Genomic DNA, 24,161 nt, shown 5'->3' with positions numbered 1-24,161 from the left:
TTGGGGGATCAGGATATGGGGTGGGGGTACGGATGGAAAATCTTGTGGGGAGTCATCAGGTGTCTGAGGCTGTTTTTCTAAAACCATCAAGACTTGGTTTCCCGAAGATGGTTTTGGAAGTTGAATATAAACCAGCCAAGGCTGTTAGAAGCCATGCTTCAGAGACCAGAAGACTCTGTAATTTTTCTGCATCATTTTATTAACACATGTACATTGATTTTTAGGTCTGTCATAGACACAGTGGGAGTCAGAGAACCTGATGTGCCCGCACCAAAAAGCCAACTCTTCCCGCTCTGTCTCTGCACACTCAGGAACAAACCTGCAGCAATGACCCTACATGGCTTATCTCAGACGTTTCTTTTGGAACCTGAAGACCAGTAACGAGTTCCAGTCCCTGCTCATCTTTTTGGCCCCAGAACCCTCTCCAAAGGAAGAAGAGCCCCCATCCATGACATCCCCACACACTGAGGGAGGCTGAGTCGGGTCCAACCCTCCAAGATCCACTCCACCTGTGTTGACTCCTCTGCAATATTTTTCACTGTAAGAGCAGCAGCTGCTCATGGCAGTGCATTTTCTCTCAGATGTACTAGTGACAATCCCCTGCATGAGTGGAAGCAAGACCATGAGATGCAGAGGAGGCAACCAAAGGGCTGCCCTTTTTCTGTGCTGGCTCCCTGGGCAGCCTGTGGTGCAGCCCTGCCCTCAGGGGCAGCTCCTGAGACATCTGCCTCTGTCACTTTCCAGAGTCCATACTGATTATAGTTCAGGACTTCTCCCATCTCTCCAATGCAAACAACACATACACAAAAGGAACTGACTTGCTATTAAGTAAGAAGGAAAGGCACAGATGTAGCTCTTGGAATCAAAGAAAGGGCTCTGCATGAGCTTCTGGTGCTGCTGTAACAGCTACTACAAATGCAGCAGCTTGACAACATCATATTTATTCTCTTATAGTTCTAAAGGGAAGAACTCAAAATCAGTCTCACTGGGCTAAAGTCAAGGTGTCAGCAGGGCCATTTCCTTCCGGAGGCTTTAGGGGAGAATCAGTTTCTTTATCTGCTATCGTTTTGAGAGGCTGCCTGCATTCCTTGGCCCATGGCCTCTTTTCTGTCTTTGAAGTGCATTGCTCTGACCTCTGCTCCCATCATCACGTGGACTTCTCATTTCTCTCTCCCTCCTACTGTCACCTCTCATAAAGAACTCTGTGATTACACAGATGACTCTTCTGGATAGCCCAGGGTCATCTTCCTTATTTTAAGACCGTATCCTAGTCCATTTGTGCTGCTAAAACAAAATACCACAAACTAGGTAATTTATAAATAGTAGAAATGTATTTCTCACAGTTCTGGGAACTGGGAAGTCCAAGATCAAGGTGCTGGCAGACTCGGTGTCTGGCGAGAGCTCTCTCTTTGCTTCCAAGATGGCATCTTGCTGCTGTGTTCTCACTTGGCAGACTGTGGAAGGGAAAGAGGGACAAACGCTGTGTCCTCACACGGCAGAAGGGATGGAAAGACACATTCGTAAGCACACTGACCCATTCATGAGGGGCTCCATTTCATCATTTAATCATCTCCTAAAGACCCCCCATCTCTTAATGTTGTCTCTGGTGATTAAGTTTCAACATATGACGGTTGAGGGGGCACATTCAGACCATGACAGACCCTTAACTGAATCACATTGGTAATGTCTGTTTTGCCGTGTAAGGTCACACAGTTACAGGTTCCAGGAATAGGATGGGAACATCTCGGTGGGCCGCTGTTCAGTTAACCACAGGCTCCAAGGTCAACGATTTCAGGGACTGGACTCAGACACAGACCTCAGTCCCTTTTGCCAAGGGTCCCTCTCTGTCCCCAGTTTGCTGTTTCTCTGTGCATGTTCATGATTTACACAGCTCTTGAACCCATTTCAGATTCTCCTGGTCTCATCTGTCCCTGTCCCTGCCCCTGCCGCCAAGATGAGGAACTTGGACCAACTTCACAGAACCTTCCTTATGTTCTGCTTATCCCACCCAGCCCTGCCCTGGCTTTCCTGTTGCTCCTGAGGCAGGAGAGGTTTTTGGACTCACTCGGCCCCACATCTGTACAGATCAGAGATGTTGGGGGCATTAACGCCACAAAGGTTTGACTTTAGATGAATGTGAGATAACTGTTTCAACTATGATTGCGTGTTTGTCAGTGCCTCTTTGTAATTCTGTGTTTTTTTCCTTTATTTATTTGATAATGTACCATCTAATAATGCAACTTTAAATTATCATGTCTTCCTGGTTAACATTTTTATTTAGTCCTAATGTAGTGGGATTCTTTGCTGGGGACTAGGTGTCAGCATCCTTTAAGGGATCATTATTCCGCCTACCACAACTATGAATAACTTTTTGCCAACAATTTTGAGAATATGGGTAACGTGTATTTTCTTGGGAAAAATCTGTTGCTTATTTTAATTCGTAATACAATAACACTTCCTTTTTGTTGATTCTTGATTTGGGATGTATATATTTCTTCTTTCAATTTTCAAATTTTCTTGTCATTTCACGTTATGTGTTTCTGTTGTAAAGTATATATACTTGAATTTTGTTTTATCATCCAGTATGAGAAAAGCTGCTGATGCTTGATACTAAGGATTTCAAGATGTCTGTGGTTTCTTTCTGAAACTTCATGTCCAGTTGACCATGATTATGCGTGGCCTCAGAAAGGCTCAAGGGAGCTCTTTGATCTCCTTCCTCTGTGTCAGTTTGGTGGAGAACTAAGATCACTAAGGTCACCGTTTTTGCCTTGATGGCTCCACCATACCTCTGCCGGAACCTGGGCAAGCAAACGCCTCACTTCTGCCACTTACAAAATAGCCCCATAGTTTTGCGAGGTTGCAGCAGTATACTAAACTAAAATAAAGAACTTAATTCAAGCAATAGATACATATGCAAAAATCACCAGCTCTCAGAGTTGGAGTCTCTCTTCCCCTTGTGATGACAAAAGGACAAATGACCACAACCTACCGGTGCATGTGGCACGTTCATGCCTGACTCCCAGCAGTGGGTGTCAGGGTGGACATGGAGGCCAAACGCTGGGGCTGAGAAAGTCAGCATGTGGTTCTTTGAGAAATCTCACAAAAGCTTCTTTTATCACTTGAGGACACATCACCATCATCACCATCAGAGACGACCATTAGTTTTCATTAATGGCATTAATATATTAATATATTTCCCCACATGTTTTACAAAAAAATGGAAGGTATTTACCGAAAACACTCAGGAGAAAGAGAATGAAGTACAAGAGCTGGATGTGTGGGCAGTAAATAGAGGGAAAGGGGAGCTGGCAAGTTGAACAAGAAGGAAAATGGATGCCACATGTCCGTCAACAGCTCCCGGGCTCTGTATTTAGTTTGAGCTCTCCACACGCCAAGGCAAAATGATGGAAGTAACCATTTGTAAGACACACAGTATCCACAAGACCCTCTCTTGATACCCATATCAGAGAGCAATTTCTCACTTAAAACGTTACTTGGTGATACAGGGTACAGCCTGTCCATATTGCAACAGAGAGCATGAGTCGTTTTCTCCACCTCCTTCGCATACTGCCTCCTCAGAGGCCCAGGCCCCAAGCAAGTGCACAGTGTAGTTTGGAATGGAGAGACTGTAAATCCTCAGAGCTGCCACCCCTAGCATCAATGTGCTCAAGAATCACTGGGGTCTTGTCAAATGCAGATTTGATTCAGTATGTCTGGACTGGGGCTTCCAGGAGATGCCCAACTTGTGGTCCAGGAAGCACACTTTGAGAATATTATTTTTCACAATTGAACCTTTCATAAAATCTGGATAGCAGAGTGCTTAGGATTAATTTTCTGATGAGATCTGGGTGCTCTCATATCCTGTGCTGCAGTCAAAGGTGGGGCCACATGGTTTGAATGTTCAGGGCCAACCTAACAGTCTCTGATGATATTAACAGGCTGGACCAGGTCTGGAGCTTGCAGCTAAAGCCACTGCACTTCTCCAAGGAGAGGGGCCATGGCACTGCTCATCCCCCAGCCACACTTATGCCAACACTGCAGGTGACCGACTTTTATTCTTAGTCAATGTCCAGGATAATTTTGTTAGGTTTTGTATATTTTAATTTTTGCTTAAGTTTAGCATACATGTGGATTTGATCATCTAAACTGGTGAGTTACAAGCGTGTGACAAGCTCCCAGAATAACGCTTTGGATGGGTCTTTTAAATAATTTTTGTTCTCTTGATCCTCACAAAATAACTAATGGGTACTAGGCTTAATACCTGGGTGATGAAATAATCTGTACAAGAAACCCGCATGACACAAGTTTACCTATGTAACAAATCTGTACATGTACCCCTAAACTTAAACGTTAAAAATTGTTCTAATTACTAGGAATTCAGCCTCTAATTCCCCACAGATATTCTTTCTTGCCAAGTCTTAGTAAATGCATCCATTCCACTCATATGACAAAAGGACTGATGACTCAGGAGCCAAATAAGCTATTTAAAAACCAGAACATGAAGAAAACCTCTCTTCAAAAATATCTAATAACTCAAGAGTGGTTCTTTATCCCTTAGAAAAGACTTATTTAGGCCTCTGCAGGGACTGTATTTCAGCCAGCAGTGATGGTGATCTGACATTCGAGGAATGAAGTGGTGGGAATGACCCTAAACACCAAGTGAACTATGGCAGCAGATTGTAAACAATCAGAAACCCGGTGACAGTGAGGAGTGAGAATCAAGCAGATGTCTGGCTCTGGCTAAGCACATGCTTTACACATCTCAACTCAAAAGGGTTTCCAAACACAGCGTCAACCCTACGTGTTTGGTCTTCCTTGTCAGAGCCCTTCTGCTACCCCGAGGAAGGGATGGGTGGAAATACAGAAAAGCTACCCTGCACAGATCCCTGGATCTACATCAGCAGCTCCAGTCACATGAAAGACACCAGACACAGCATCAAAACATTTATCCAAGATAATGTTGACAATATAAGATAATGTTGAAAACTAAAGCCTCCTAATCTTTTGAAGTTGGTCCATATTAAACTGCCTCAGGCAAAGTTACAGCAGTTGGGGCCACACTCCCATATTTTCATTTACATTCTTTGTGTTTTACAAGGGAAATACGCAAAAATCTTGTGCACCAGTCTGCTAAAAATCAGGGTTCCGAGGGGAGGCATCCAACAGGCTTAAGGCTGCCAAGTGGATTTGGAATTTCTCGGACCTTACTCGTTTGACCTCATTCACTGCCCAACCTCACAAACAACCTAATCTAGTTTTCAAACCATGTTATTTAACTGACACAGAATAGCCATGAAGAGGTTCTTATCACCCTATGCATTATTATGCATTGGGCATTTTGCCCTTTGTCCTGAATTGCCCTTCTTAAAGAGCAGGTGCAGGTGCACAATTAGAACATTATTCAATCAGAATTCTTTTTGGCAATTCCTCCCATCATGTGACTCACAAGTTAAAAATGGTCCCATTCCTCTTTTATTTAGATTGGAGCCTTTTCCTGCAGCTTTACCCAGAAGAAAAAAAAAAAATCACGATTCACATTCAGGATGCACATATGCTGGTCAGGTGGGTGCACACAACATGCTCATTCAAGTCCACTCATTCCTTAAAAAGATGTCCAAAGACTCCTGGCTTCCTACTATCTCAATTGGCCCAGGAGAACGTCATCAATTATTTACGTGAAAAAAATGTCCACTCTGCTTTTAGCTTATCTTTAGATATTTGGACAAAACTACACAGTTTTTCCACTACATTATGAAAGCTTCCTTTACTTAGAGAAGGAACAAATTCAGAGGAAAGTTACTACTTTGCTCAACCTCAAATGTGATCAGATTACTCAAAGTTATTGACTCTAGCAAAAAGGCAAACCCTTACCTTTCTCCATCTGTGGTGATAGCAAGAGTTCTCAAGTGAAAGGAAATCCAGGCATGGCATTTGTTAACAAGGAGGTACTCCACTTCATAGGCTGCTCAGCTAAGAGGCAATAGATGCCTTTTCCCCCCTGCTTTTCAATGCAGAGTTTAATTGTGAGTTGTAAAAATCTAAAAAAAATTTTAGACACACTAAAAGCTAGAAGACTCCTGGAAAACTGCTATTTCTCCAGGAGGTGTATTCACCCTTGCTGCTATCATTTGGGTGGATGGGGGCAGACGGGATGGATGTTATCAGGTGGAGTTCTGTTCTTCCTGTTTTTGCTACAAAAGCTGGAGATGGGTAAGGGGAAAGGAGACCTGGTAACTGTCCCTAACATAGCCAGTGCCTGAATATTTCTTCAAAACAGCCTCGATCAGTGGTTACTGACCTTGTCTTCAATGGTTTCTAACTGATGGGATCCTCGCTCTATCTGAGACCATCTAGACCACCACTACCTCATATGCACAAGTCATGTGGCTACTGAGCACTTGGAACATAGAAGTCCAAATTGGGCTGTGCCACAAGTGTAAAATACACATGGGATTTAAAGACGTAGTATGAAGAAAAGCATGTAAAATATCTCATTAATATTTCTGTATTGATGACTTGTTGAACTAATAATATTTTGATTGGCTAAATAAGATTGCTATTAAAATTAATTTTATCAGTTTTTCTTTTTCACCTTTATACAGTGGCTGCTAGAAAATTTAGTTACATATGTGGTGTGTCTTCTAGCTCTATTGGACAGTGCTGGTCTAGGCAATTAAATAGCTCTTCTTTGTGTTGAGTCAAACTGGCCTTTTCTAACCTTCTTGATTTTGCCTTCTGAAGCAATAAACAAAATTCTTCCACATGACAGTCAGTCCAATATCTGAAGACAATCATCATCCCCACCCCATCTTTTCTTCTCATGCTGAATAGCCTTTCCTTTTGCAAACATTCCTTCTATGACATGTGTTAAAAATTATTTATCCAAAACTTGGAAAATGTCAAAATGATTGCTGTTATCTTTCTGGACAATGTGTTTAATAAGCCTAGTTGACTTCATTGAGCTCTCTCAGGGAGTGTAACTTTTGATTTTACAGGGTGTAAAACAGCTGGTTCCTTATTGGTTATGGAGAGTTGCTCTAAGTTTAACTTGTAGAAAGTAGAGAGTGAGAAATGTTCCTATAATCTGAGATGAAAAGCAAAAATTCTGCAAATAGATCTCTGGGTACTATGTGAGGGTGTTAAATTGAGCTTCTTCTCATGCCCCTACATCTAGCTGTTGGAGACCCAGCTCCACATTGTTTGTGGTTCAGTTTAGTGCATATTCCACCTCTTGGAAGAAAGCATCCCAGCCTATCATGCTAGTACAATAGCTGAGCCTTAAATAGGCCATTCCACCGTTCTATTAAGCTAGATATTTCTGCCTAAGGAGAACTTAAAACCAATGAAATGGTCATGCACCCACTCTCACATCTCCTTTTTCATAAAATAGGTTTCTTGGACTGAGGTGATATTCTGTAGGAGTTATTGTTAATAGATGAGACTTCTTATGTTCTTAGAAGGTGGTGCCGGAGAAGGCACTCACAGTGCACGTAAGGCAAACCCATATCTGGAGTAGGTGCCATTTCCAGTAAGGATGTGGCACTGTTCTTTCCATGGTAGAAGGGGCCAACATAACCAACTTCAATGGTATTGTCAGAGCTGACAAGTGGTATCTAGTTTCCTTTAGGAACAGAGCCATAGTTGAAGGTTTCACATCACTCTCCAGTGACTCCAGGTCCACAGAGGAAAAAGCAAGAGCAGCCCTGGCGATGGTGAACTCACTGGCCCATGTGTAAACCCCATTCCTGCTACTATTATGCCTCTACTTATGGGCCCATTGTGCCAACACAGGGATGACTGAAGACAGCCTGGCCCACAGGCAAAAGATGAGTTAACTCGTCCATGTGATAGATGACTTTTTCCTGTCTGGTTTCCTGTTCTCTGGTGTGTTTTAATGTGAAACACATAGATTTACAGTGTACCTGCTCCTACAAGTCCATCCATGATCTCTTTCCCAGACTTCTTTGTCTCCAATTTTCTGACCTTTCTCCTTTCAGGCCTCTGATCCACTAGCCTAGCTGCCTGCTACTGTCTTAAAGTCCATGCTGCTGGCTGCCATTATCTCTGTTCAAAGTGAATAGCCAAATGAACAGTTCACAAATCTGTCCACCTGGAGTATTTCCCCTTACTACTCTCCTTTATGTCCACCTCTGAGTGGGTTTGAAATATGACAGCAGTGCATTTTTAGGCTTGTATCAATGTGTCAAGCTGACCCGTTTGTGAATCAGGCCTGAGTTTTTGCTTCCTCCATTAACAAGTCAGAAGAAACCTCCCATAAAACTATACATGTGAGTTGAGAGAAAGGTGTTGGTAGAACAGAGGTAAGAGCTATGAAAGTCTGGGTCACCTGGTTAGCTGTTTGTAATTGACCTGCTTGAATCTGCCATCAAATTTGCCATTTTCACAGATTTAGCCATCTCCACCTTTTATAGCAAAAGCAGGAAGAACAGAACTCTACCTGATAGCATCCATCCCCTCTGCCCCCGTCCACCCAAATGAAAGCAGCAAAGGTGAATAAACCTCCTGGAGAGATGGTAGTTTTCCAGGAGTCTTCTAGCTTTTAGTGTGTCTGTTGTACTCACAAACTTTTAAATATGAAAATAGCCAGTTACAGCCTACCTACTGAAATTCTAATTTTGTTTTTCTTTTGGATAAATTCTAGTTAATTCTCTTTCATATATGCCAGGTATTTTTTGATGTCTCTTGCTCACTCTTCTTACTTTTAATGCCTTGACTTTTAAAAATATTTTTTTAAATTATTTAAACATAAATTTAAATAGTTTAGTAAAATAAACATGTTGTTAAACACGTTTTAACAAACAAACATATAAAATATTTTCATTTTATAATTATAATTTCATACCCAATGTCTTTGAGGCTTTAAATCTATAGCTTTTCATTTATGCTGATTCTTATTCATAATGGTTTATTTATTATACACTTTTTAGTTTTGGATTGTAAACTTATCATTCTTGGAACCCTATCTATGGCAATTTATTCAGGCATTGAGCAAAATATATTGCCAGATATCTGCTTTTGATTCTGGCCAACCTTCTGAAGACAGACTTGTGTACTCATACCCCTTTCCATTACTTACTTGCTCTCCTACTGCAGAATCTCCTGGAGGGGGAGTATTTTTCTCTAGTTCATCTTTAGAGGGCATTATCTTTAAGATGTCCTACTGTATGTGAGTTGAGTGATCCTACTTACCTCATCAAACATAGGGTTTTGTCTCCTGCTCCTTTCATGTCAGTGGCCCCAAATAACAGAAGTTCTAGGCCATCAAGATTGGTAGGTGCCCCTAGAACAAATGTAGGCTTCAGTGCTAGAGTATAGTTGTTTCCAGCCTTTGAGAATGTCCCTATTTTACTGTCAGCTCATCGATGCATATTTTAAAATAACTTTAATACTTGAAACAGCATTTTAGTTGTTCTAGACTGGGAGGTTTTCTCCAGACATTTAGTTAACTATATTGGCAGAAACAAATGTTAACCTTACAGTTTAACATGCATATTTAACTTAAAGTCTAAAATTAATCTGTATCTTCCCCCATCTGAATATTTCAAAGATTTAGGATTAATATACTGAACAATAAAAGTTACAAGTTTGATGCCATCTTGTTTTTAAATAGTTCTAATTTAATGATTCTCAGTTAAGGGTAGGGATGATGAAAATCTTCAGAAGACTTTTTCAAGTGTTCCTACATGTAATGAATGTGTTGTACATGTTAATAATATGAAGGCCAAACAATGTTAAGAATTTGGTGTTCTCATTGATGAAATCATCTTCTTATAAAATTTGCTCTAATACTGACCCATACATCCAACAAATATACATATAAACATATATACATAACTATATACATATAGTTTTGTGTATATATACACATATATATTATATATAGAGAGATATTCTAAATTTAGTTTATGTTCTTAAAGGGACATTTTCTTTTATAACCACAGTAAAATCAACAAAATCAGGAAAATTAGTGTACTATAAAATGTTCTAATATAAAATACAGAAAACTTTCTATATAGGGCCAAATAGTAAATATTTTAGCCTTTACAGAACATATAGTCTGTGTTACAATTACTGAATTCTACTGTTGTAGTGTGAAAGCAGCCACGGATGATGCATAAATCAATAGGTGTGGCTGTGTTCCAAAAAAACATTTTCGAAAACAAGCATTGACCTGGTTTGGTCCCATAAGCTACAGTTTGCCAACTCCTGATCTAATCTACAGAGTTAATTCTGATTTTGCCAATTTCCCAGTCATGTGTGTTATAGCATTGTGTTTAGTTGTTGTGCCTCTTTATTTTCCTTCTATCTAGTTTTTCAATCTTTCTTTGTCTTTCATGAAATTGACATTCCTGAAGAATGTAAGACAGTTGTTTTGTAAAATATCCCTCATTTTGGATTTTAGTATATTCTTCTTTAGAAAATACTTGTGGGAAGAGAGTTTGGGTCTGTAAATATTTTTAATTCCCAAGCCTTAACCCACTAGTTTAACATCCACTGATGAACCTTTCCTGTATTAATTATCATCATGATGGTTTCCCAGTGGTGATATCGCAAGTCCATTCATTTTATATCTGTTAGCTGGAACTGTCCTTCAACCCTATTTATTTGTTTATATCCATATGAAATAATGAATTCATGTTTAATTGAACAGGTTATAATCTTTAACTATCATTTATTTTGATGTTCAATCTGTCCCTAATTTGGTCAGAGGGATCCCCTTTCAAGCTGGCTCTAGTGTCCTGTTAGTACATCTTCCAGTCCTTTAAGTTATTCCTTGCTTTCTGGCACAAGCTGTTTTAAGACGTTCTCTACGTACAGACCTGAAACCAACTATTTCTCCAAGGAGTCCTGTTTTCTTTTAAAGAAATAGCCTTGATTTTATTGATTTTCTCTATTTTCTGTAAGGTTTTTATGTTGCTTATTTCTGTTGCTTATTTTATGTTGCTTATTTTAATATGCTCTTCTTTTTCTAAGTTCTTAAGGCAGAAGCTTACATAACTGATTTTAGATTTTATTTTAATAATATAAGCATTTTAAAACATGAATATCCCTCCAAATAGAGCTTTAATTTAATCCCACAAATTTTGTTATGGCTGTTTTGATTTTCATAACATCAAACATTTCATATTTCAAAATATTTACTAGTTATCCTTGTAGTTTTTTCTTTGACTCATGGGTTATTTAGAAGTACATTTGAAAATTATTGACTATTTGGGGATTTTAAATATATCTTCTGCTATTGATTTCTAATTTAATCCTATTATAATCAGAGAACACATATACATGACTTCTAACCTTTTAAACATAGTGACACCTGCTCTGTGGCCCAGCATATGGTTTATCTTGGTGAATATACATTCTGCTGTTGTTGGGTGAAATGTCAATTAGGTCTGCATCGTAACAGTGCTGATCATGTCTTCTATAACCTTAGATATCTTCTGTCTAATGTTCTGTTAATTACTGAAAAAGAAGCATTAAGATCTCCAACTATAATTGTGGCTTTGTTGGTTTCTCTTCTCAGTTCTTTCAGCTTTGGATTCGAGTATATTTGAAGCTCTGTTGTTGGAGTGTTTGTAATTATTCATATGAAAATCTTAAATTTCTCATCATGCTATTTGTTTTCTGTTTGTTTCATCTTTTCTTAGCTTCTGTCCTCCCCACTTCCTGCCTTATTTTGAATGGAATGTTTCTTAAACTGTTATTTCATCTATGTCTGCTATTGGACTGATTTGTTACATTAATGTTTTCTTTACTCATGGTTATTCAAGAGCAGTGAGGTCCAATAGAACTTTCAGTAATGATGGAAATGTTCTATAGTTATGCTCTCAAATATGGTAGCCACATGTGACTACTGAGCATTTGATATGTAGTTGGTGCAACTGAGAAAGTGAATATTTATTTCCTTTTCATTAATTAAAACTTAAATGTAGTCAGTTTTGGGTAGTGGCCACCATATTGGACATTTCATTGCTAAGCTTTAATATCTTTACCTTATTATAATTTAACTTTACTGTATTTTACCACTTACTGTATTATGTAAGGCCCTTACAAAAGTATATATCCATTTCCCTCTTCAATTCTTTGCACTATTCTTGTCATATATTTTAACTTCACATATTAAAAATCCTATATTATTTTTACTTCAAATAGCAATCTTTCAAAGCAATGAAAAAATAGACATTTTACCCACATGTTTACCATTTCTGATGTTCTTTATTCCTTCATATAGATCTAAATTTAGATCTGATATAATTTTATTTCAGTTGGAAGAAATTTCTTTAACATGTATTTCAGTGTAGGTCTCCTGGTGATGAACTCTTAACTTTTTGTTTGTCAAAAAACAAGTTTTTTTTTCCTTTGACCTTAAATTTTCAGGACATTTTTACTGGCTTTAGAACTTTAGTTTGACAGTTGTTTTCTTTTAGGCCTTTAAAGATGTCATTCCATTATCTCATTGCTTGCATACTTTCTGATATCTGTAAATTCCTATCTTTCTTTTTATGCAATATGTCTCCCCCTACTCTAAGACACACCAACTGCTTTACATTTAAAAAAAATTTTTTTCTTTATCAGTTGTCCAGCAATTTTATGATGTTCTTTTGTATGATGTGTGTGTGCATGTGTATTTATTCTAGTTAGGGTTGATTGAACTTCTTGGATCTGTGAGATTATGTACTATTCATCAAGTTTGAGAAATTTTTGGCTAATCCTTCAAAAAGTTTTACTTTATCTTAGCTTGTGGGGACTCTAATCACACTTGTATTAGACCTCCTGGTATTATTCTACAAGCCCACTCATTTTTAATTCTTCCTTTTCCTCTAAATTTCATTTAAGATATATCCTGCTCCTCATAATTCATTGATATTTTGTTCTGTAGAGTCTATTCTGATATTAATACAATCCAGAGAAATTTTCATTTCAGAACTTGTGTGTGCATATATATATATATAAAATTGCACTTTAGGTTCTGGGGTATATGTGAAGAACATGCAGGATTCTTGCATAGGTACATACATAGCAATGTGGTTTGCTGCCTCCATCCCCATCATGTATATCCGGCATTTCTCCCCATGTTATCCCTCACCAACTCCCTACCCTCCGCTGTCCCTCCCCTATTCCCTCCCAACAGACCTCAGTGTGTGATGCTCCCCTCCCTGTGTCCATGTGTTCTCATTGTTCAACACCCACCTATAAGTGACAACATGCAGTGTTTGATTTTCTGTTCTTGTGTCAGTTTGCTGAGAATGATGGTTTCCAGGTTCATCCATGTCCCTACAAAGGACACGAACTCATTGTTTTTTATGGCTGCATAGTATTCCATGGTGTATATGTGCCACATTTTTCCTGTCCAGTCTATCGTTGATGGGCATTTGGGGTTCCAGGTCTTTGCTATTGTAAACAGTGCTGCAATGAACATTTGCATGTATGTCTTTATAACAGAACGATTTATAATCCTTTGGATATATACCCAGTAATGGGATTGCTTGGTCAAATGGAATTTCTATTTCTAGGTCCTTGAGGAATGGTCACGCTGTCTTCCACAATGGTTGAACTAGTTTACACTCCCACTAATAGTGTAAAAGTGTTCCTATTTCTCCACATCCTCCCCAGCATCTGTTGTCTCCAGATTTTTTAATGATCGCCATTCTAACTGACGTGAGATGGTATCTCTATGTAGTTTTGATTTGCATTTCTCTAATGACCAGGATGATGAGCACTTTTTCATATGTTTGTTGGCCTCATATATGTTTTCTTTTGAAAAGTGTCGGTTCATATCCTTCACCCGCTTTTGAATGGGTTTGTTTTTTTCTTGTAAATCTGTTTTAGTTCTTTGTAGATTCTGGATATAAGTCCTTAGTCAGATGGGTAGATTGCAAATTTTTTTTCCCATTCTGTTGGTTGCCAGTTCACTCTAATGATTGTTTCTTTTGCTGTGCAGAAGCTCTGGAGTTTAAATAGATCCAATTTGTCTATTTTGGCTTTTGTTGCCAATGCTTTTGGTGTTTTAGTCATGAAGTCCTTTCCTACGCCTATGTCCTGAATGGTTTTGCCTAGGTTTTTTCCTAGGGTTTTTATGGTGTTAGGTCTTATGTTTAAGTCTTTAATCCAACTGGAGTTAGTTTTAGTGTAAGGTGTCAGGAAGGGGTCCAGTTTCTGCTTTCTGCACATGGCTAGCCAGTTTTCCCAACACCATTTATTAAACAAGGAATCCTTTCCCCATTGCTTGTTTTTGTCAGGTTTGTCAAAGATCAGATGGTTGTAGATGTGTGGCATTGTCTCCAAGGGCTCTGTTCTGTTCCATTTGTCTATATCTCTGTTTTGGTACCAGTACCATGCTGTTTTTATTACTGTAGTCTTGTAGTATAGTTTGAAGGCAGGTAGCGTGATGCCTCCAGCTTTGTTCTTTTTGCTTAGAATTGACATCTATGCGGGCTCTCTTTTGGCTCCATATGAAGTTTGAGGTGTTTTTTTTCCAGTTCTGTGAAGAGGGTCATAGGTAGCTTGATGGGGATAGCACGGAATCTGTAAATTACTTTGGGCAGTATGGCCATTTTCACAATATTGATTCTTCCTAACCATGAGCATGGAATGTTTTTCCATCTGTTTGTGTCCTCTCTTATTTCCTTGAGCAGTGGTTTACAGTTCTCCTTGAAGAGGTCCTTTACATCCTTTGTTAGTTGTATTCCTAGGTATTTTATTCTCTTCATAGCAACTGTGAATGGCAGTTCATTCTTGCTTTAGCTCTCTTTAAGTCGGTTATTGGTGTATAGGAATGCTTGTGATTTTTGCACACTGATTTTGTATCCTGAGACTTTGCTGAAGTTGTTTATCAGTTTCAGGAGATTTTGGGCTATGACAATGGGGTCTTCTAAATATACAATCATGTTGTCTGCAAATAGAGACAATTTGACTTCCTCCTTTCCTAATTGAATACCCTTTATTTCTTTTTCTTGCCTGACTGCTCTGGCTAGAACTTCCAATACTATATGGAAGAGGAGTGGTGAGAGAGGGCTTCCTTGTTTAATGCCAGATTTCAAAGGGAATGTTTCCAGTTTTGGCCCATTCAGTATGACATTGGCTTTGGGTTTGTCATAAATAGCTTTTATTATTTTGAGATACGTTCTGTTGATACCCACTTTATTGAGAGTTTTTAGCATAAAGAGCTGTTGAATTTTGTCAAAGGCCTTCTCGGCATCTATTGAGATAATCATGTAGTTTTTGTCTTTGGTTCTGTTTATGTGGTGAATTACGTTTATAGAGTTGGCGTATGTTGAAACAGCCTTGCATCCCCGGGATGAAGCCTACTTGATCGTGATGGATAAGCTTTTTGATGTGCTGTAGCAATCGGTTTGCCAGTATTTTATTGAAGATTTTTGCATCTATGTTCATCATGGATATTGGCCTGAAGCTTTCTTTTCTTGTTGAGTCTCTGCCAGGTTTTGGTATCAGGATGATGTTGGTTTCATAAAATGATTTGGGGAGGATTCCCTCTTTTTGGATTGTTTGGAATAGTTTCAGGAGTGGTACCAGCTCCTCTTTATATGTCTGGTAGAATTCAGCTGTGAACCCATCTGGACCTGGGTTTTTTTGGTTGGTAGGTTATTAATTGCTGCCTCAACTTCAGCCCTTATTATTGGTCTATTCAGGGTTTCAACTACTTCCTGACTTAGGCTTGGGAGGGTGCAAGTATCCAGGAATTTATCCATTTCTTCCAAGTTTACTGGTTTATGTGCATGGAGTTACTTGTAATAATCTCTGATGGTGGTCTGTATTTCTGTGGAATTTGTGGTGATATCCCCTTTATCATTTTTTATTGCATCTATTTGATTTTTCTCTCTTTTCTTTTTTATTAATCTGGCTAGTGGTCTATTTTGTTGATCTTTTCAAAAAACCAGCTCCTGGATTTATTGATTTTTTGAAGGGTTTTTTGTGTCCCTATCTCCTTCAGATCTGCTCGATCTTGGTTATTTCTTGTCTTCTGCTAGCTTTTGCGTTTTTTTGATCTTGCTCCTCTAGCTCTTTCAATTTTGATGACAGGGTGTTAATTTTAGATATTTCCTTGCTTCTCATGTGGGCATTTATTGCTATAAATTTTCTCTAGACACTGCTTTAAACGTGTCCCAGATAGTCTGGCATGTTGCATCTTTGTTCTCGTTGGTTTTGATGAACATCTTTATTTCTGCCTTCATTTCATTGTTTATTCAGTCAACATTCAAGAGCCAGTTGTTCACTTTCCATGAAGTTATGCAGTTCTGAGTTAGTTTCTTAATCCTGAGTTCTAATTTGATTGCACTGTGGTCTGAGAGACTGTTTGTTATGATTTCTGTTCTTTTGCATTTGCTGAGGAGTGATTTACTTCCAATTATGTGGTCAATTTTAGAGTAGGTGTGATGTGGTGCTAAGATTGTATATTCTGTGGATTTGGGGTGGAGAGTTCTGTAAATGTCTATTAGGTTTGCTTGGTCCAGGTCTGAGTTCAAGTCCTGGATATCCTTGTTAATTTTCTGTCTTGTTGATCTGTCTAATACTGACAGTGGAGTGTTAAAGTTTCCCACTATTATTGTGTGGGAGTCTAAGTCTCTTTGTAGGTCATTAAGAACTTGCTCTATGTATCTGGGTGCTCCTGTATTGGGCGCATATATATTTAGGATTGTTAGCTCTTCTTGTTGTTTATCCTTTTACCATTATGTAATGCCCTTCTTTGTCTCTTTTGATCTTTGTTGGTTTAAAGTCTATTTTATCACAGACTAGGATTGCAACTCCTGCTTTTCTTTGCTCTCCATTTGTTTGGTAGATCTTCCTCCATCCCTTTATTTTGAGCCTATGTGTATCCTTGCATGTGAGATGGGTTTTGGCTTTTTATCCAATTTGCCAGTCTGTGTCTTTTGATTGGGGGCATTTAGCTCATTTACATTTAAGGTTAATATTGCTATGTGTGAATTTGATCCTGCCATTTTGATGTCAGCTGGTTGTTTTGCCCATTAAAATGGATGCCCTTCCCCGCACAGAGCTGGACTGTCCCAGGTCCAGCTATGCTTGCTGTGAAACTCTCAATCCAGAGCATTTCAGATTGCTGGTCTTTGTGGGGGTGGGACCAGCCAAGCTAGATCACCTGGCTCCCTGTTTCAGCCCCCTTTTTTTCAGTTGAATGGGTGACTCTGTCTCCCAGGCATTCCAGTTACCAGTTGAAATGGCGCCCGGATTTGTGTTTTTGTGCGGAGACTTGCTGTGCCGGCTGAAACAGCCATGCTGGAGACTCATGGCACTTTTCTGCCTGGGAATCTCCTGGTTTGTGGGCAGTAAAAATTCATTTGGAAATGCTGGTGATCACTCACCCTCTGCATTTTTGCTGGGAACTGGAATCTAGAGCTATTCCTATTCGGCCATCTTGGATCCTCCTCCAATTTGTAGTTCTTTATATTTTCTATACATAAACAAAATATCTTCTTTATTATCTTCTATATCTATTAAATTTTCTTCTCTCAGTTGGTAAGTTGCCTTTTTATTCTATTAATGGTGTGTATCTTTTTAATAAATAGTTATTATGATTAACAGGCTAATTTAATCTTTACTTGTATGGTTAACAATTTTAGCATTTATCCTAAGTTTGGAAGAATATTCTCCAATGTTTTCCTTAAAGTGTTATAATTTTATGTCTATGATGCATTGGAGTCAAAAAAAAATCTACATTTTCTAAGAGATAGCTAATTAGCACAATTATTAAAATAAATAATCCTGTCCCTCCTTGCTCCCTGTATTACAATAATACCTTTGACAACAAAGGTCACTTCTGATGTGACTTTATTTGGGGTCTGTTTGGATCTTTCTGTGTTCCATTGGTCCCTTTCTTTATCCTTATGCCAGTACCAAGGTGTCTTCACTAATGTCACTTTAAAAGTCTTGATCTCCAGTCATGTCATCTAATGTCCTTTGTAAAGATTGCCTTGGATATTTGTGGCCTCTTATAATCATTTATAAATTTTAAATTCAGCTCATCAATTTCCAGTGAGAAAAATCCCTTTGCAAGTTAAACAGCAAATACAATTGAATATTTAGATCAATATTTGACTAGGAGATTAGGTGCCTTTAATTTTCTTAATGTTTGTAGTTCCTTTGTATGAATCTTACACTTTTCTTAATTGACTTTTAGCTATTGATATGTTTAATGCTATTGGAAACATTATTTTTGTTTCATCTTATATTTATTCATTGTTGTCATATAGAAATACAATGACTTTTGCATGTTTATCTTATATCCAGCAACCTCAATAAATTTCTTCATTTTTAGTAGTTCGTTAGATTCTTTAGGTTTCCTAAACACAAAATCACATCTATAAATAATACTCATTTTACTTCCCAATCCCCATGCCTTTGTTTTTCTTACTTAATGAACTAAGATCTTCAGTACAATTTTGAATACAGGTGGTTATAGCAGACTTCCCTTGATTTCAGTATCAAGTGGGAAGCTTTCAGTAATCCACCACTACATGTGAGATCTGCTGTAGGTTTTCCATGGATACACTTATTAGAATAAGGACATTCTCTTTTATTTTTATTTGCTATGAATTTTTCTTTAAATCATGAATGAATGTTGAATTTTATCAAATGCTTTTCCGGCATCTCTTTAGATCATTGCATGATCCTTCTCTTTTTTTTCTGTTAATGTGGTCAATTACACTCACTAACTTTCTAATATTAAACTGTCTTTTAAATGCTGGAATAAACTCCACTTGGTCATAATAGTCTTTTGAAATATTGATGGATTTGATTTCCTAACATTTTGTTATGGATTTTTGCATCAATCTTCATGAGTATATTGATCTACATTTTTCTTTTAAAATTGTGGCCTCTTTAAATCAGCTGGCAATTTTCGACTGTATTTATTAAATGGAAAAATTTGTGTAAAATTATTGCTTTCTTAAATGCATGGATAAATTTATCAGTGACCCTATATGGGTGTTGTGTTTTGGAGAGGATTTTAGTAACCAAGTCATTCTCTTTAACAGATAAGCATAGTCAGATTTATCTATTGGTTTTATTTCTGTTAAGTTGTATTTTTCAAAGAATTTGTCCATGTAAGTTTTTTTCTTGGCATAAAATTGTTCACAAAATCTTATTACCAACTTTTTTTGTTTTTTTTTTTTTGAGGTGAAGTCTCTCTCTGTTGCCTAGGCTGGAGTGCAGTGGCACAATCTCGGCTCACTGCAACCTCTGCCTCCTGGGTTCAAGCAATTCTTGTGCCTCCCAAGTAGCTGGGTCTATAGACACATGCCACCATGCCCGGCTAATTTTTCTTTTATTAGAGATGGGTTTCTCCATGTTGGCCAGGCTGGTCTGGAACTCCAGGCCTCAAGTGATCCACCCACCTTGGACTCCTAAAGCACTGGGATTACAGGCATGAGCCACCACACCCAGCTCTATTACCAATTTTTTTGCTTTTTTACTACTGCTGTATATAGTTTGTGTTTTCTCTTTATTATTCTTGCTAGAGACTTAAGAATTTTGTTTCTTTTCAAAGCTCCAATTTGTGGTTTTGTTGATCTATTACTACTGTATTTTTATTTACTATTTCATTGATTTCTGGCCTTCGGGTTTCAACTTTATTTGTAATTGATTTGTGATTACTGGTTTTCAGTCTTTTTTCTTTACTAGTAATTGTTTTTCAGTCTATACGTTTATCTCCAATCTTAGCCGTGGATAAATTTCTTAAATATTTTCTAATTTATGTTTTCTTTTTTGTCCCATGAGTAATTTAGAAGTATACTACATAACTTCTTTCTTTCTTTCTTTCCTTGAGCCAGTCTTACTCTGTTGTCCAGGCTGGAGTGCAATGACATGATAATGGCTCACTGCAGCTTTGAACTCCCAAGTTCAAGTGATCCTCCTGCCTCACCCTCTTAAGTAGTTAGGACCACAGGCATACACCAGGCCCAGTTAATTTTTAAAAATTCTATTTTTGTAGAGACAGGGATCTATATTGCCTAGCATGGTCTTTAATTCCTGAGCTCTACAATCTTCCTGCCTCAGGCTCACAATGCTGGGATTACAGGTGTGAGCCAATGTGCCCAGCCAACTACATAATCTCTAAGCAGTTAGACATTTCCTAGTAATTTCTATGGGCTTTACTGATTTCTAGCTTAATCCCACCATTTTCAGAGAATGCACTCATTTTGATTTCTACTCTGTAATGTATTAGGGCTTTATAGTCTTTTATGTATTCAATTTTGGTGAATGGTTTATACAGCATAAAATGAGTATACATTTTGTCACTGTTGGCTAGTGTTTTATGTATCCTAATTAGATCAAGTCTGTCACCTTTTCTATGTTCTTGGTGATATTGTCTGTTCATGCCATCAGCTAATATGAGAGGTATATTAATGTCTTCCAGTATGATTATAGATGACTCTTTTCTCCTTTTAGTTCTGTCAACTTCCACTTGATTATATTTTGATTATCAATTTTGAATTGCTGCATATTCCTATTGCCATTTGGACTGATCTCTGTGGTAGAATAATGAACCTCCAAAGATGCTGATATTCTAATCTGTAGAATCTCAGGTTACATGGGAAAAGGAAATGAACACAGCAGACAGAATTAGATTGCTAATCAGCTTACCTCAAAATAGACTGATTATCGTGAATTTCTAGGTGGGTCTAATATCATCACAGGGTCCTTAAAAGTGGAAGAGGAGGCAGAAGAGAGAACCAGAGAGTGAGAAGTATGAAAATAACTCTACCCAATGTTGCTAGCTTTGAAGGTGGAGAAAGAGGGCCATGAGCCAAGAAATGTGGGTAGCCTCTAGAAGCTGGAAAGGGCAAGGTAACAGCTTGTCCCCTAGGGCCTGCAGAAAAATATGCAGTCCTATTGACATAAGCCCAGTGAGACCCATTTCAGATTTCTGAACTGCAGAACTGTAAGATAATACATCTGTGTTGTTTTAAGCCATTAAGTTTGTGGCAATTTGTTACAGAAGGAAACTATATGCAACTTTTTTCATTAAAAATCACTTTCTATCTCTAACAATGCTTCTTGCCTTGAGGTCTAGTTTGTCTAATACAATTACCCCTCAGTTTCCACAGGGGATATACTTGGCTTCAGGACTGCCAAGTATACAAAATCTGCAGATGAGACATAGTATTTGCAAATAACCTATACACATTCTCTTGTATACTTTAGATTTAATACCTAATACAATGTAATATATAGTTGTTAGGAAGTATTTTTTAAATCACTTTTTTTCAAATATTTTTGAGCCAGTTGGTTGAATCAGATGTAGAACCCACACATATGGAGGGCCAACTCTCAAGAAACACCAGCTTTCTTTTGGTATTTGCAGTGGTGTATCTTTTTCCAACTTTTAAATGTAAGAACACAGGAATATTGTGTATATTTTATTCCTGTGTAGCAGTTAGGTTTTTTTTTTCTTTCAAAATGTTAAAAATGCCATTTCATTGTCTGGCTTTATCACTATTTCTTTGAAGATAATGTCCCCTCCTGGTCCTCCCTCTGTGCTTTTAATATATTCTCTTTGTCTCTGGTTTTCAATAGTTTTACTATTATTGTCTGGGTGTGGTTTTCTTTTCACTTATCCTCTGTAGGGGTTTTCTGAGCTTTTTGAATCTGTGGCTTGATTTCTTTCATCAGTTTCAGAAAATTCTGGGCCGGCACTTCTATTTTTCTGCTTTATTTTCTCTCTCTTCCCTGGATTCCAATTAGATAAATGGTAGATCGCTATGCTGTGTACCACGTCTCTAACACAACTGCCAGTTAAGTTCCATTCTGTACTTCAGTTTAGTATTTTATATTGACCTGTTTTCCAGGAGCAGTTTTACTAATGTTCTACTTCTGGCTTATACTTATAAGCAAACACCTTCCCCGACCCACCAACCTTGTTTAATGGAGCCCTGGCATAGCAAGACTCCAGGAAAATGGAACTGTTTCTCAAAGGTTTTTGACTTGCTTTTTGGCCTAGGCAGCTTAAAAGTTCACCAAATATCTTGAAGGGTAAACAGTGTGTGGTTTAGCCCTCACAAGTCTCCATTTTTATCACCCCAGCCCTGTAAAAGTACCCAATTCCACAGGTTGCTAGGTTACCCAGCAGTGGACCCCTCACCAGGCAAAGCTTGGATCTTGCTGTGCCCAGTGGAATCAGCAAATACTGCCCCCTACCTGCAAAGAGGTGCTGCAGATGACCTCATTGTGGTGCTGTCAAATCTTGGCTCCTCATTCCTCATTGATTTAGGGGCTGATGTGTCTCAAGGGATAACTCTGTGTATTCACCTACTATATTTATTGGCACAATTCTGAGATGGGTTCAAGGTACTTCAACTCAGGAGCAGAAATTTTCATACTTACCACCACCCCCTGACTTTTTGTCATTATTTTTCAAGGAAACTCACTACTCCTGTTAAATTTCCCACATTCTGGAACTGGCTGATTGCTTCTTAGTGGGATGTTTAACTTGTTCCACTAATTTTCACATTTTATGTAAACTAGCCGATCTAAAGTGTTGATTAGAGTTTTTTATATATATATATATATATATATATATATATATATATATATATTTGGATTAGAGTTATTTATATATATAAAATAATACAGGAATATTAAGAGTATCTTTTGTGTATGTAGCAGTTAGGATTTTGTTTTTTTTTTCAACATGTTAAAAATGCCATTTCATTGTCTAGGGGTGGTTTTAAGTATAAAACTTTGATTAGAGTTATATATACATATATACACATATATATGTGAACTTTTTTGGACAAGAAAGCTTGATGATTGCTGCAGTATGCTTACCATGCCATCATATCAGGCTTGCTTAATAGGAATGAGCAAATTAAGGTGCTTTCAGCCAGATTCATGTATTATACATTTCCCTTTGTTTTGACTAGGTCCCCAATCCCTTCTCCAAGGCAGAATAGCATAGATATATACAGATATGTAGATAGATCACTTCTCTTGATGTCTGGGAACAAGAGACAGGGAACCAGGAAAAGTAAAACAAGGAAGGAGGAAAAAACAATTGAAGGTTGCACTAGAGAGTTTATGACAATGGGACACCACAGCTCAATCTTTTTGGGGTTCTTTTTGAGGAACTAGGTATACAGTACATCTGAAATAGTCTGCCCTGAGACAAGGAAGAGAGCTTATCCACCACGTCATGTTCACAGCTGCTGAAAGGCTGCCCATGGGGCTAACACCCTCTTACCCAGGTTTGTGTGGGCATCCTGATGGTAGTATCAGGGTAAGTCCCAGGGCAAGACTGGAGAGCTATTCAATGGATCTAAAGCAGGGTGCTGTCAGGCTACACCTGTATGTAGATGGCTGGCTCGGAAGTAGCCAGAGCACAAAGACAGGCTGATGGATGTACTGGACATGCGTTACGCTCATTCTCATTTTCCTGCCCTGTGGTCTCAACAGCATTAATATATATTTCCAAGATCCCTTCTTTATTTCATTAAGGGCTGCAAGTACTTTTTTACATGGCCTGCAGAAATCCCTTCAAGTTGGCTCGTATAACCCTTTGACAGAATCCCAAGTCTTTAAGAGCTTCCTTGAATCCTAGACATCTTGTACCAGATATGAACCTGTACGTTTATTGCCCTGGACCTATTAGCTGTTTTGCAAATAAATTCTTATTCCTTTTAATTGCAGATGAAAATGATAGAATACAATCTAGGTACCAGTGGTGCTCATGGTTACTGAACTGTAATTATTCTAGACCTTTTCAGTAGACAGGAGTGGGAGATATTTACTGTTTACAAAGAAAAATAAAACATATAATGAGGTTTCCATGTCAAATTTAAGATTACTAGGGTCTACTGTTACATGATTACTAATTTAATGTATAATATACTTTAAATAATAATGACATCAAGATTTTGGGAAATTAATCATGAAAAGCCACATTCATTAGTCTAAGGTTTTTTTTTTTGCCCGTAGTGTGCATCTCACTGACAATGGAAAATTGAAATACTGTGTTTGAGTCACTTGATATTATTTTTTCTCTAGTTCACTGTCCTCTCCTTCCTCTTTAGGGAACTATTTTATTGATTTTGTATATATCCCTCAATTGCTTCATTTTGAAATATAAGGAAATATGTATGTAAATATAATTGTAATCATTCTCTTTTTGT

Source organism: Aotus nancymaae, unplaced genomic scaffold, assembly GCF_030222135.1.
Source record: "Aotus nancymaae isolate 86718 unplaced genomic scaffold, 86718_ANA_hifiasm-v0.15.2.pri h1tg000031l, whole genome shotgun sequence".
Taxonomy (NCBI): domain Eukaryota; kingdom Metazoa; phylum Chordata; class Mammalia; order Primates; family Aotidae; genus Aotus; species Aotus nancymaae.
This window is presented reverse-complemented; position numbering follows the sequence as displayed.